Consider the following 16865-nt stretch of genomic DNA (forward strand, 5'->3'; position numbering starts at 1 on the left):
TTGGCCATCTATCCAGACTCCTTCAGAATGCTACCAACCCGGGAAGTAGCTGGGCACTGGAAGGCCAAATGTCTAACGAATCGTCTACTAATTCAACCTTTCCCAACCTACAAGAAAGTGCACATTGCAACCTGTGCTGGAATCCATACCCTCTTCATGAATCTGTCAGATCTATCCTTTACTTATAACTATATACAATGGTCCAGTATACTACAACCCATCATCCCAAATATACCATGAATACCATACTGGGCAGTGCTCTCCTATAGTTGCTTTCACTTATAGCGTGCCTTGAAATAGTCAATAATAGTAAGTCCTCATGTGGAGTATCAAACTAAATACCAAACTTTTTTTTTTTTTTTAAACTATACTGCAAAGTCCACTAAAAGTGATCTTTCACAGTAAACCCCCCACCCATTGGGTACTCAATGATCTTATTCCTTTTTCCATCACTGAATGGTATCACATGATTCAGGTCTCTCTGATTCCTTTACAAGTTTCCTCCTAACGTGTTACCAATAAAAATCAGAACAAAGAACACCAATAATATTTTCAGTGGCTAGCTTCTATTAATCAGCAATATGTACCAGCAGGGCATACACTTCTAGGTTTTCCTGCCTTGCTGTTACTTGTAGTCCTGCAGAAAGTAGCCATGCTTTGCTTGCTGCTGCCTGCTATGTCTGAGCACTGGGAGCAATAGATGCCAATCAACCTTACTTGCTGATTGATATAGCACTCACTCTGCAATGCCCACCCAGCCTATCAATCAATGCCCAGTATTTTGCCAGGCTTGGATCAGACGCGTATTGCCCTTGATAACAATCAGTTTCTGCCCTGCTGTGGGTTTGCTGCTGGTGGATTGCTGCTACCAACCCCTGCTTGTGTTTTGACTCAGAGACTTCTTCACCCTTCGGATACCTCACCTGTCCGGTCACTCTTTGGTAATACCCCTGACCCTATTTTCGGAACTGCTAACGCCTTACAATTTGGACTCACACTACACTTCTCTTACTGTGAACCTTCCAGGCAATTCATTTGCTAAATATTGTATTCCTTGCATAGCCAAGTCCTGGAGGCAACCAAGCACAACTCACCTCCGAAGGCTGGTTTGCTATAGGCGAAGAGTACGGTGTTAGATTGGGGAATGGCTTCTGGTCCACGTTGGCATCTGACCCAAAGCCTTACAAGTACTTAATCATTTATAAATTTTACCATGTGTCATAAAAAAGACAACTCATCATAACAAACAATATGTTCTAAAGAAATCTCTAATATTTATAATTAATTAAATGTCTATTTATCATGATTAAATTGATAGTAGCTGCTATGCACTCATTACAAATGAAACCACTTATAGCCATTTCAGTGTTTAAATCACTAGGGGGCAGACAGTTCATACCAAAATCTCCATATACAGTGTACCTTGGTATAAGTCCGCTTTGGAATAAGTCCAACTTGGTATAAGACCTGTTTGGACACGACAAATTTTGTTTGGTATACAACCTTGGTTTGGAAAAAACTGTGCTAGAACTTGTATGGGTCATAAATGGGCCACAACTGCCCATGAGCCTCAGTACACCAGTTGCTACCATTCAGTGAACAACCCGCGCTATATCTCTCTGTACAGAACATCTCCTCCCTTCTCAGCACCATTCTCAACTATTCTCAGCAAGGTAAAGTGAGGTTACATTTTCATTTATTTCATCTAATTGCTTTGGTATTTATGTATTTTAGTATTAGGCAGAGTTTAAATTATTTTTTACACCTCCATCAATGTATAATATGCCAATAACAATAAGATTTTTTTATGGAAACATTCATGGAATGATTTTCCTTTTATTTATGGGAAAAATGTGTTTGGTATAAGTCCAAGGATCTAGAACGGATTAAGGACTTATACCAAGGTACCACTGTACTTTCTTTTTATCCAAAGAAGCACATGGGTTGTCCCTGGCACTGCTGAATGTAGGGTACAATCATAAAGAGGTGCAAAACTCTGATCAATATCTTTTAATAGATTTAGGGTCCAAACCTCTGTTAGACTCTAATTATAAATGATTCCCCTGTCAATTTGTCTGAAATTCACTGCATGGAGTTTGCAGGTTCTCTCCGTGTCTGCGTGGGTTTCCTCCGAGTACTCCGGTTTCCTCCCACATCTTAAAAACATGCAATTAGATTAATTGGTTTCCCCCTAAAAATTGACTTTAGACTACATTAAAAAAAAAAATTTCATGAAAAACAGTGTAACGCTTTTGGTACAGAAATCCAGACCTCAGTGTAACGCCCAGGTGGTTAATATTATTAATAATAATATTAATAATAATAAATGTGAATACAAACAAAAAGTCCAGGAGATTCTACAACAAAAAGGAAGAAATCACAGAGGCAAATACATGATGAAGGTTGGTAAATACTAAAGGATACAATGACTGTGCCTGCCCAGGACCCTATTCTAAATGAAACTTAAGAAAAGATGGAAGGAAAACTGAGTAAATGTAAATAATACATCAGAAAACATTGTATGTCCTTGTAATGGAATGAAGGAAGAAATCCAAATTATCTCTCAGCCTACCGGTGAGAAATCCACACACCATTTGGTATCTTTAAGATGACCTTCCTGACATACTTGTGAACATCTATATGGGATGTAAATCCATATTTAATGTACAGTGCTGCATAATATGTTGGCGCTATATAAATTTTGTTTAATAATAATATTAATAAAATGTATATTTATTAAATGCCTTTCTTGGGGCAATTTTGTCCAATAAATCAACCACCCACCACTAGGAACTACATCCATTCCAATGACTATCGCAATCTACTGGTGACTTTTAACTAAGATCATTACAATACTTTTCTTTACGCATATAAATCTATTATTTCCCCACCATATTAAAGCTAATAAAATAATAAAAAAAAAATCCCTATATAGAAATAATCTAATCATTTAAAACATATCATTAAAACATATATAAGCAAATGCAGATGAATCAGTAACCCATTAATGATAACACTTTATCCCTTTACATTACACAGAAACTATTTATGTTCATTTTAAACTTACACCACTAGGGGGCAGACAATCCATTTCCAAAATACATCTTGTTACCTTTTTTAGTTCATATATTTTGTCCCTTTTTCAAAAATTAAAGATGTCTTTAGACTTTGATGTCACACTGGACAATGCATGTGGGCAGCTATTGATTATCTTTATTAAATTAATATTCTAAATGTTTGTCAGTTGATGAATTTTTAAAGCTTTTGCTGTGGATTCATTTTCTACTCATATTTACATGATAATATTACATGAATTTATATGGAAAGCTCTGCCCCGGTAAATAAGAATATTTTTACACATTGTGATTCTTTGTTATGTGCAGCTGCTTTCTAATAGTTGGGATTGGTATTGATGGTGATGTATTTCACTTTGGAAGTAGAAAGAATCAAGATCTAAAAGAAACCTAAAGAAAGTTGGGACATGTATCAGAAAAACAGATTATATAAGAACCATAGAGATATATTTTTGGGAAGGGCTGAACGTAATCTAAAGTACTTTTAATATAAATGAATACCGGTACAAAGCGACAAAAAGTGGTTGTCACTTTTTCTGGTTGAACACTAGAGGGCAGCAGTGCAGCTGCAATGTCAGATTCCTCCCTATAGGAAAACTCCATATCCCATGATTCCTTGCATTGTGTATCATGGATGGGGGTGTTACACTTGTAGTCTCAGCCCTGCAGAGCACTATGGGGGGCTACAAGTGAAGACAGAATGGGGCATGTGATGTAGCCACAGACATTGGAACAGGCAGATACCTAGGGGGGAAGGGATTTATTTACAGATGGACCCCGAAAAATAGGGAGGTTCAAGAGGTTGTAGATCCACCTCAGGAGACAAGAGTACCATATTTACAGAGGTGGGTTTAATGCATATCACATGCATTAAATATCTTGGCGCTATAAAAATCCTGTTTAATAATAATATTAACTCACAACAGGAGAAGAAATCCCTTTGTAGTAGTGAATATGAAATGAAAGATTTTATTTCTGGTGATACTAGACAAGTTGTGTGCATGGTACAATGCCCTCGTGGCTTGTAATACTTGGACTCCATTAAAAGAAATCTTTGGAAGGGAAAATTGATGAGCAAATATACAATATTAACAAGGAGATAAGTATCATAGGGGTTTGTGAATAGTTTTATTTAGGATTCACCCAACTTTAATGCAAAATTTGCAAGTTTTCACATTGGATTTAACTGAAATCATAAGTAAAAGTTAATTTAAACAATATCCAGTTGAATCCAGTGTGAAAAATGTAAACCTTGTTCAAAAGTTGGCTGAATCTTGGATGACAACATCATAAATAGAAACCATGATGTATAGTTACATTCTAAAAAAAAAAAAAGCCTGGTGACCCGCGGCCCACCAGAGAAAGAGAGGGCCAATCAGAACAAGTAGCTTCAGCTGGGATATTTTGTGAGGGTCTATATGGCTAGTTGCTGCCCCCAATATGAAAAAAAATGATTTAAGTGGGATATCAGTGGGAGAGATCCAATTCTTGGATTACTGAATATTGCACTGCAGTGATAGCACATGGGATATCCTATTGGAAATAAAATGGATATTTGGACTGACTGACTGCCCTCTAGTGGTATATATGATGAACTGACTAAAAGTGGTTCAATATTAGGGTGTAAGAGATGAATTTATTATTGTTATTATTATTATTATTATTATTATTATTATTATTATTATTAATAAACAGTATTTATATAGTGCCAACATATTACACAGCGCTGTACATTAAATAGGGGTTGGAAATGACCGATACAGACAGTGACACAGGAGGAGAGGACCCTGCCCCAAAGAGCTTACAATCTAGGAGGTGGGGAAATTGATGAATAATATGAATGTGTTATTGATGAATTTGCATTTATTTACTGCATCCACATAATAACCCCTGACCCATGGAATACGCTATAAGTGATATTACAGATTTTCTTCTTTTATATACCTCATTTTATTTCCAGTGCTTTAGTTTTACACAAACACATACCAGCAATACAACACCTTCCTATACTGGAAAATTTCTTGGGTAGCAGCATGGAAACTACAGCAACAAGTGCACTGCCTGGGGTGAAGCACATATAACCAGAGCTGGGGACATATCTCCTGCCTTCCACTTCCTGGCCTTCCATAAAAGATGCCTGGGGCTTCCAGGTCTGTGCAATAATCCATTGTGACACAAAGACCGGTCATTGCTGCCCTCTCTCCTTGTGCCTGGTGACTGGTCTTGTCTCCGCCCCTCTTGTAGTTTTCTGCGGGTAGTATGTACTAGGCGGAGTCTGTTGGGTCCCTCCCACAGCCCAATGGTGATGTCATCACTACTTTTACAAGGCAATATCTGGCAATATCAGGACAGCTCTAAAATTACCTAAAAAACTGATGATGTATTGGGTGATCGGAGGAAATTTGGATTCCAAGTTCCAAAAAACAAGCAGAACTCTTCATATAGTCCATGATGTTGTCACCAATCTGCACAACATAGCAAGAGCCTCAGATCAGTCACATGGTCAGGATGAGATATTTTACATATTATAGGGGGATATTTATAAATGTATTCACCCAAGATTCACCGAACATTTATCCAAATTACTAATTATATCATTTATCATTTTATTAATGTACACCATTTTCACATAAAAAATTGTGAATCAACCCTTACTTATGAAAAATACATATCACTTGTTAATTCACCCATTAATTTATTAGAATATACAGTATAGCCTACTAGATTGTAAGCTCTTCTGGGCAGGGTCCTCCCCTCCTGTATCACTGTCTGTATTAGTCTGTCATTTGCAACCCCTATTTAATGTACAGCGCTGCGTAATATGTTAGCGCTATATAATTCCTGTTTATTATTATTATTATTATTATTAATAATAATAATTATAATAATAATAGTAAAGCTTTTATTTTTGTGACTGTCGTGCAACTTTGATAACTGGCCACTAGGTGGCAGAATGAGTCATTGTATTGCAATGTAGAGGTATTGGAGCTGCTGTGAGCGAACATGAAGCTGATTGGACAGGGGAATCATTTATAAATAAATACCCCAATGTGAAAAATGTGCTAATTTTAGGTAAACATTTACAAAAAGGCCCCACAGAGATAAGTTTATAATCATATAATTACCAATAGGCTATTAAGGATTGACTCCAATTAATCTCAGTTGACTTAAGCTTCAGATGATTGTCGCCCAAGACCAATGGTTGTGCTCATCTCAGGGCCACAGCAGATTGATGAACATCCAATGACTGCTATGCATATTGATGGAGAAGATGCCCCTCACTTGTCTCCCCTCTCCATAGACCAGAATGGTGCTGTGGGTACAACACTCAATCATTCTCCCATCACTGCAAACAACCACAAAAGATCATTTCCAGCACCACAATTCCCCCACATCTGTGCGGGGCTTTACCCTGAAATCATGGCTACAGGACCCAATCCACCCCCTGCACAAAAAGTGGCCAAATTGGGCGGCCAACTCAACAGCTACCAGTAATAAAATTTCCATCTGTCATGTATATGGAACACAATATTGTAATTCTTCGATTGCTGTACCGGCCTCTCATTGGCTGCACCGCAGTATATTGCTGATAAATATTAATACACCAACCTCATTTATATCCACGTTGAATTCCAACCAGGTCATTTTTTGCTGACATTGACCCTTTGGGGAAATTACCCCTCACGAGATGTATTTACCCCGGAGATACAAGAGGTAAGGACTAAAAATCTCTCCATATGGTAAGAAATTTATAGGAAACTGTGTCCCTATTCCTGGACTTTTCTGCATTTCCTGGTGACAACTCCAAAATGTTGGTTTTCCGTCACTTTTGGTCATCAGAGAGTGGAACCTCACCAATGGAGGCACAGACATCAATAAAAACCAAATGCCTGGGGTGGGTACGTGAGATCTGACCCTTCCCCTAATCTACCCAAATTCTAAAAAAAAAAAACTATAAATGTTGGATTTGCATGCAGTGAGCCCAGCAATCCGAACAGAGCCCAGTACCAGCCTGACCAATTGTAGTACCCAACCCCCACCACCTGGGGTCCTGGAGACCACAATTCTTGATAAAAGGTGAATCATTAAAAATTATCACCAATCAAATTTATTCTTGGATAAGGTGATCTCGAAGATTCCTGTCTGCCCATGTTCAGTACCTCCTGGGTGGGGCTTCAATATGGCACAGCAATGGACAGGAGGGAATGATTGGGGGGCACAGAAGTGTAATTGGGCCCTATAGGCTGACCATTGTATGTGGCCCTGCTGGGAATATATGGTTTGTCCTATACGGTATAACAAATAATAAAATATCTGGTACTGACCACATATATTAACCTGAACACAATTTATTGGCTGTGGCCCTTGAAGTACAGGGCTCTATAATGTTTTGTGACGGAGGTGAGTTGTCAGCATGCAGTCCGGCATTATGTTAGATATCAGGTGACCCCGGGACCAGGAGTCATCTTCAGACAGGGAGCAGTATGACAGGTTCTCTTTATCAGTGGGCACAGAGTCGGTCACATGACAGAACAATATTGGGATCTGTGGAACAAAACCGGACTTTTTATTTCAAAATCCCTCCAGGAACTCTGTCATTTCCCATCTGCATTATTCAGCGGGGAGGTATGTGACGTGGGAGAGGATGGGAAATGTAAAAGCGAATTTCTCACTTTATAATATAAACAAATCCATCTCTGGTGACACCGACACCAGCCAACTTCTCCAGAACAGCACGGGGAAATATTCCGGGGCCCCAAACTGTCCAAAAAAGGCCGGGCCAGTTTTATTACCTCGGCACCAGGCAGTGCAAGTGGGTGGAAAAAGAAAGAAAAATATACACCATCATGGGTTTCACTGGGAAGAATAATACCCCTGGGAAGAATAATGCCCCATCACTGATGTCACTGGGATGACTAATGCCCCATCATTGGTGTCACTGAGAAGAACAATGCCCCTGAGAGGAGTAGTCCCCTAACACTGATGTCACTGAGACAAAGAATTTCCTATTTTTGTTGTCACTGATAGAAGTAATACCCCTGGGAGGAATAATGCCCCATAACTGGTATCACAAAGGGGAATATTACCCCTGAGGAGGACTAATGCCCCACCATTGGTGTCACTGAGAAGAATAATGCCCCTGAGAGGAGTAGTCCCCTATCATTGGTGTTCCAAAGAGGTGTAGTGCCCTATCACTAAAGTAATACCCCTGGGAGGAATAATGCCCCATAACTGGTATCACAAAGGGGAATAGTGCCACTGGGAGGAGAAATGCCCCATCAGTGTTGTCACAGGGATAAATATTATCCCTGGGAGGACTAATGCCCCACCAGTGGTGTCAGTGGAAGAAACAATGCTCGAACATTCATGCCTACAGGAAGCAAAACTACCCATCACTGGTGTCACTCGGAGGAATAATGCCCCTCATTGGTGTCACTGGGAGGAAACATGCCCCATCATTGGGGTCACTGGGAGGAATATTGCCCCATCACTGGTTTCACTAAAAGGAATACTGCCCCATCATTGGTGTAAGTAGGAGGAATATTGCCCCATCATTGGTGTAAGTAGGAGGGTTATTACCCCAGGGAGGAATAGTGCCCCAACACTGATGTCACTGAGAGAAGCAGTGCCCCATCATTGGTATCAGTGTAAAAAACAATCGAACATTGGTGCCATTAGGAAGCGCAAGGGGGGGGGGGGGTGATAATACCCCTGGGAGATCAAATGCCCCATCATTGGTGTCACTGAAAGGAATAATACCCCATCATTGGTGTAAGTAGGAGGAATAATACCCCATGATTGGTGGCTCTTTTACAAAACCCTGGAACTACCAGGCCCCTGGTCATTGCCCCCCACTTAAACCATGCCAGCCAGGCAGGCAGCATTTCCATGACAGGTTCTCTTTACAGCAACCCCCCCCCCCCAGAGCGGCCTCTGTTTGGGTCGTTTATTGCAGCAAATTCCTTTGTCGAGAACATAAACAATAGAATTGGCCCTGAGATGTGTGAAGGGAAATTCACACATCATGACACGGACGGGGCCGGCGGACTTTACGCAGGCCAAGATTGTGGATTATCATCCCTGCTGGAAGCTGACGTGATTGGCCGTCCTCCAGCCTCTGGCTTTGCAGGCCTCTAAATAAGGTCAGGTATTAGATCCTCGCCGTGCAATCTCCAGCTTTTCGCATCAGATTTGGGCGCGAAAGATGGATGGCGCGGGGTCGCTGACTGCGGGGGCCAACGGCGTTCATGTCTGCTCAGCATCAGATGTCAGCGAGAGAGAAGAGTCCGTGTAAATGACAGCAAGAATAAAAAATAATTTTATATTTGGGTCAAATGGGGAAAAATGAAAATTTGTGCCAGGTTTATTCTTTAATTTGTGACCCCGAAATGGGGAGAAATTTCCTCACTTCCTGTCCTAGTGACACCTAAAAGAAATGGTGTCAGGTACAAACAGCTAGAAGAACAACACCAGCAGTTCTAACCCTTCTCAGTGTTTTTGTACTTTGGCCCCTTTTGGAGAGATTTCTCATCACTTCCTGTGCAGACAGGAAGTAAGGCTAAATATCCCCAATGGGGACACAGCAAGCAAACCTGACAGATACAGACATTGCTGGCCCTTCTCAGTGACTATGGTAGCTCCCCACCTGTCATGATCATCCACAGGCTTAATGAGGTTACATTTATAGTAAAAGTGCAGGTGAATAATTAAAGCGGAACTCCGGGCATTTAACTAAAGCCCCTCCCCTGGGGTATTCTTTTATTAAAAAATGTCCCTGTCCTAGCAGTCTTCTGGCTCACTGACATCATGATGGGGGAAAGGACTGAGAGCTGCTCATGTATTGACATGTGGCCCCTGCTGGAGTACTGCCAATCCTAACGATGCGCCCCCTAGGAGTATCTGGGTGTAAATGGGAGACTGGGCTCAGAAGAAAGGGGCAGAACAACATGACTGTCATTATGCCTCAAGAGGATCATAAGGAAGGAGAACTTTTTTTTTAAAGTTTGTAAAGACAAATTTTTTTTATTATTAAAGGATTTTGGTTTTTCTTATTCTCTCCATAATTTTGCTTTGGTGCAGCAGACAGAAATAATGAGAGCACGATCAAGATGAATAGTTAATTCAAGACAAAATAGCAAAACCGACATTTGCTTCAATATGCACCTTCAATCCAGAGATTTTGAAATTTCTCTCTGCAGTACTAGCTTTCTTCCACTAGATGTCCTCCGTCTCCAACATTCTATTCAGCAGCAGCACTGTGATGATTCTCTCTCTCTCTCTCTCTCTCTCTCTCTCTCTCTCTCTCTTCTAAAGAGTACTTTTTGGTAGCCAGGTGTCAACCTAACCAAGTCCCCCAGGCATCGCCTGACAAAAATCAGGACTTAGCTGTCAAACTGACAGCTGCGCCCTTCATGGGATCCTAAATTGACAGCTAGGCCCTGCATAGGATCCTAAACTGGCAGCTGAGCTCTGCAGGGAGTCCTAAACTGACAACTGAGCTTCGAATGGGAACCTAAACTGACAGCTGAGGCAGGGTTGTCCTACATGACAGCTGAGCCTTCCATGAGTTCCTAAACTGAGCCCTGCATGGGATCCCAAACTGACAGCTGAGCTCTGCATGGGATCCTAAACTGAAAGCTGAGCCCTGCATGGGATCCCAAACTGACAGCTGAGCGCCCTGCATGGGATCCCAAACTGACAGCTGAGCTCTGCATGGGATCCTAAACTGAAAGCTGAGCCCTGCATGGGATCCCAAACTGACAGCTGAGCCCTGCATGGGGTCCTAAACTGACAGCTGAGGCCTGCATGGGATCCTAAACTGACAGCTTAGCTCTGCATGGGATCCCAAACCGACAGCTGAGCCCTGCATTGGATACTACATTGACAGCTGAGCCTTGCATTGAATCCTAAACTGAAAGCTAAGCCCTGCATGGGATACAAAACTGACAGCTGAGTTCTGCATTGGATCCTAAACTGACAGCTGAGCCCTGCATGAGACCCTAAACTGACAGCTGAGCCCTGCATGGAATCCTAAACTGACATCTGAGCATTGCATGGGATACAAAACTGACAACTGACCTCTGCATGGGATCCTAAACTGACAGCTGAGCCCTGCATGGAATCCTAAACTGACAGCTGAGCCCTGCATGGAATCCTAAACTGACAGCTAAACCCTGCATGAGATGTTATATTGACAGCTGAACCCGGGCATGGAATCCTAAACTGACAGCTGAGCCCTGCGTGGAATCCTAAACTGACAGCTGACCCCTGCATGCGACCCTAAACTGACACCTGAGCCCTGCATGGGATCCTAAACTGATAGCTGAGCCTTGCATGGGATACAAAACTGACAACTGACCTCTGCATAGGATCCTAAACTGACAGCTAAGCCCTGAATTGGATTGTAAACTGACAGCTGAGCCCTGCATAGGACCCTAAACTGACAGCTGAGTGCTGCATGGGACCATAAACTGACAGCTGAGCGCTGCATGGGATCCTAAACTGACAGCTGAGCCCTGCATGGGATCTTACATTGACAGTTGAACCATGCATTGAATCCTAAACTGACAGCTAAGCCCTGAATTGGATTGTAAACTGACAGCTGAGCCCTGCATAGGACCATAAACTGACAGCTGAGCCCTGTATAGGACCATAAACTCACAGCTGAGCCCTGCAATAGTTCAAAAACTGACAGCTAAACCCAACATGGGAATAAAAATTGGAGATCCAAAGCCAAAGTAAAATTTGCCAGGTTAGGCGGTTGTTTTGCCAGTTGGACCCTTTTCTGTATATTACAAGCTGGCCATCACTTCTGCACACAATGTCATTTTCATCAAACTTTCACATTTGTAACTTTTTTTTTTTAATTTGTTGCCTTTTAACCCTTTCGTAGCTTGTTTCCCATTCATTTTGCTTTGATTGTTTAATGCTTGCTTTGATCAGAGTTCAAATTATTAAAATGATGTAGAAAAAAAGTTCTCTTCTGCATTTCAATCCAATCGCTCAATATTCCAACCAACCTAAATAACACAATTATTTTTAGCTAGTGATGAATTAGGGAAGGGTTAAGACTTTGTTTTTTCTCTCTGTGTCTGACCTTCTTCAAATGTTATTTTCCTGGATCTTGCTGGCTTTGAAATCTTGCAAGTCACTGTCCTTAAACAAATCACTAACAGCTAAGAAGAGTCAAAGAGAAATCAGAATCCTTCTTTTGTATATTTCTGGGTCAGTGGTTGGGAGCGCCCTCTAGTGGCCAGTACATGAACAGCGTTACTTTATTCTGCACACTGCAACAGTAAAAAAGAAATATGGAATGATTGTGCTATGTATGTGCTGTGTATGTCTTATGTATGTATATACTATTTAATTTACAGGAATACAACAAGAAAAACAGCACAAACATTTTTGAAATTGCTGATGGTACTTTATGGGGAGCCTTCATATCCCTGCCCATAGAAGCTTGCACTCTAATGCCCCTGTTGTATCTGAGCACATGCAGGTCAGGTCAGGCTGTATAGAGCCCAATGAGCCTATGTGTGTGGCTGGTGCCATTTGAAAATTCTGACAGACTGTCAAGGGCCCCTGCCTTTCACAATCCTTATCCAAACCAACACTGCCCACTGTTTACTTTAACAACAGGCTCAGAGCAGCTGCATACAAGGTTTACCAGCCATCGTTAGCCAATCACTAAAGATCAATATGTATAATTGTAATTTATTACTATGCCCTTATATGGTCAGCTCCTATTATGTTATTGATGCCTTTTCTGATCACAACACAGTTGCATTTTCTGTGGCCCCGAAGGAATCTTTTGCTGGTGACTCTCCCAGCAGCACCGACCCGTTAATTAGTGCAGACAGCTAGCTATTGGCAGGTCTGGCGGAGTCCATGTGAGGAATGTCACGCTTATTCTCCATACCTTCTCCTTTGGTGGGGACAGACACACAGAGCCAGGCAGGGATTGGGGTCAGGGATGCGGGTTCAGCCACAAATAAAGACAACCGGAGAATGGGAGATACAGAATGGAAGCTGTCAGTTTACTGGGAAGTGAAGACATGGCTGAGGCATGAGACATTCTGTGCCTCTCACCTCTGCTGTCCAGCAAATAAAAGGAAAGGGTTAACATTCTTTAGATTCACTTGCAAGCCAGATTTCAGCTTGCATCATGTTATCAGACCTTTAATGAGCATCCAGGCAGCAGAAGTACCTAACTCTGTGCTCTGCCAGTCTCCTCTGCACAGCACAACTTAAAATGGGAGGGGCAGCATTCAGCCAATCAGATTGTGCTGCATTGCTCAGTGCTGGCTGTGAACAGGATGGGGCAGCAGAGTGATGATTTTATAAGTGTCTTGCTGCTCTTATACTGTCATGGATGATATGAGCAAGGGTCAGAAATGAAATGATCAGAGTCAGAGATGATATGGTCAGGAATTGAGGATTGTATGATCGGAGGTCAGAGGTGACATGATCAGGGTTGTAGATGACATGATCAGGGGTTGGGGATGACATGATCAGAGGTTGAGGATGACATGATCAGGGGTTGAGGATGATATGATCAGAGGTTGTAGATGACATGATCAGGGGACAAGGATGACATGCTGCTGTGTCCAAAAGACCATAGGCTACAGATGCCATGTTGCTTTCCTATTACATTTTGCTATGTTACACAACAATGAGACTTCTATATTATTATTTTAATCAGTTTAATTTTGGGGGTCCCTCCCATGGGGGGAGGGGTGACAGGACTGATGAGTTGTGTAGAGATGTAAAGTTCTCCCAAACACAGGGGTATAGGGAGGTAAAGGCTCTGGGACTGAATGGGTCATAGAGGGGAAAAAGTTTCAGGACTGACTGGGGTACAAAGAGGAAAACTTCCTGGGAATACTGGGAATATAGGGAGAAAAAAAATCTGGCACTGAATGTGAATATAAAAAGGAAAATTCTCATGGATGAAAGGAGGTACAGAAAAGGAAAAGGCTCCATGACTGGAGAAAAATTTAAAGAAAAGGCTTGAAGAGTTATCAAGAGGGAAAAGGATGAGGGACTGATAGTGGCATACAGAGAAGTCCCTGGGAATAATGGAGATATAGGGAAAAAGGCTCGGACATTGAATAGGAATATAGAGAAGAAATGATCCGCATAAAGAGGAAAAGGCTCCAGGGCTAAAGAGAAGTGTACAGTGCAAATGTTCAGAGTAATTCAGGGGGTATGGAGAGAAATTAATCTGGAACTGAATGAGAATAAGGAGAGGAAAAAGCTCTGGGACTAAAAGGGTCAAAAAGAGGGAACGTCTCCAATGCTGAAGAATATTATAGAGAGGAAATCTTCCTGAGAATACAGTATCGGGAGGAAAAGGCGTTGGGTCTAAATAGGAAAATAGAGAGGAAAAGGCTCTAGAACCAAAGTAGATAGAAAGGGAAAAGGTTCAATGATTGAAAAGGAAAATAAAAAGGCTCAAAGAGTTATAAAGAGGAAAAGACTGAGGGACTGGTCCAGAAAAGTCCCTGGGAATAAAAGGGATAAAGGAAAAAAGGTTCTGGGAAAATAGAAAGGAAAAGGCTCCAGGACCGAAGGGGAATATAAAGAAAATGGTTCTGTGACTCAAAATGTTTTATATAAAAGTAAAAAGGCTCTGCAACTGAAAATCTCATCAATGGGAAAAGGATGTAACTTTATACAGGGAAATAAAAGTGATATAGGGAGAAAAGGCTCGCGGATTGAATAGGAAGAAGGAGAGGAAATGTCTCTAGTAAAGGTGATACAATAAGGAAATAGAAGGTATAGGGAGAAAAAAAGCTCTGGGACTTTATGGGAATATTGAGGGAAAAAGGGTCAGGGACTGAGGGGTTCCGCAGAGGTAAAAGTTCCAGGACTGAAATATCTAGGTGATCTCTACGTTGTGTCAACCCTGCAGTCCTGAGATCTGACATATGATGGGTTTGATGGAATAGCGCAGGAAAAGCCTCCAAAGCAGACAGATTAGGCCCAACAATTGCCCCCCAGTCACCGGGTGTAAAATGCTCATACTGAGGCACAAGGACACATTAGGATTTGGTCTCGCTGAACCCAGATCTGTATGTCGTGAAGGGTGAACAAGCTCCAATCCAACATTCAGGACTACAAACCAAGGAGTCTCGGTTGTCCCTTATTTGACATTTCCCTGACGTATTTGCTGTTTCCTGGCCCCTGAGTGCGCATAGCCTCCAATAATAAAGCCTTCTCTCTTAGCATGCCTGATAGAACTTTGAAGGAAATGTCTCCATAATTGTTATTTTGGTTTCTTCACATCATCACCCCAGGGAGCTTCCCCAACCATTCCGCACAATTTATTGGGTTCCTTTTGAGATTGTTAGGACTTCAAGTTATAAGGATTCCCAATTTCAGTTCTAGGTAAGTTCAGCTGCCCCTGTATGGGGCTATTGCAGGTAGAAGCTAAATGTCGGATCTACCCCAGGGCAATCTGAGCACAGCCAAATCTTCTGACATTTTCCATCTGAGTACATGACACAGGAGTGCAGGTATACCAGCGGTGCATGCTGGGAGTTGTAGTTCCACTGGCAATCCCCAGGCCTCCTGAACCCTCAATGTGGCCAAGCTGGATCAGTTTGTATCAATTCACTAATCAATCGATCAATGTAAAGTATCAATAAATCTGTCAATGTATATGGGTGAATCCGTTACTGATCACTGTATTAATGTATATCAATATATCAATGAATCTGGCAATGTATTATTACATCGGTGTGAATGTCAGTGTATCACTTTGTATGATAATATATCAATATAACAGTGAATCTGCCAATGTATAATTGTATCAGCTTGTAGGTCAGTGAATCTGTAACTGATCAGTGTATTCATGTATCTATCAGTGTATCAATATATCAGTGAATCTGCCAATGCATCAGCTAGTAGGTCAGTGAATCTGTAACCGATCAGTGTATTCATGTATCTATCAGTGTATCAATAAATCAGTGAATCTGCCAATACATCAGCTTGTAGGTCAGTGAATCTGTTAATGTATGAGTGTATGGGTTTGTATAAACATTGATGTAATCATACACTGACACACAAACTGATAAGTCTACAGATGTCACAAAGGAATCAGATGATTGTTGCTGGAAATTATTGTTTCCAATGAAAGAATGAGCGCTGTACACATAGGGGGAATGGAGAATGAGTAAGCAGCACCCCGCTGTGCTCTCCTCCACTGAAATGCACAGCAGTCATTCCTGATTGGTGTCAGATTTTCACCCGAGACAAGCACAACCTTTCATCTCAGGTGACAGTCATCTGATGTGTGAATGTAGTTTATATCAGTGAATGTTAGTGTATCGACCAATGTATACTTGTATTAGCCACCATCAGAAATTTCTGGGCCCCATACTACGTACGGATCTCCCCCCATCCCCCATATTTATCAGCTCCAGCATTGTAAAATCATGCCCAGTGATGGCAGCCCAGGGTACACATATCACATAATCATTGCCAGGTACAGTCATGTTCGAAAAAATCTGATTTGTGTACAGCAGCCCCTGAGTTCATCAATCTGCCATGACAATGGATTTCCTGCACGGATGACCAATGGGGAATGATTGCTATACTTTCCTATGGAGGAGAGCACAGTGGGGTTCTGCTCACTCGTCTTCCCCCATAATGGCAGTGTGTGTACAGCGCTCGTCCATTCATCTGTCATTGGAAACAATCATGAAAGATCATTTCCAGCGACAATCCTCTGATCTGTCTGAGTGTAATTGGAGATAATTTACTAAATTAATTTTGTCTATTCACATA

Source organism: Pyxicephalus adspersus, chromosome 1 (genome assembly GCF_032062135.1).
Source record: "Pyxicephalus adspersus chromosome 1, UCB_Pads_2.0, whole genome shotgun sequence".
Lineage (NCBI taxonomy): Eukaryota > Metazoa > Chordata > Amphibia > Anura > Pyxicephalidae > Pyxicephalus > Pyxicephalus adspersus.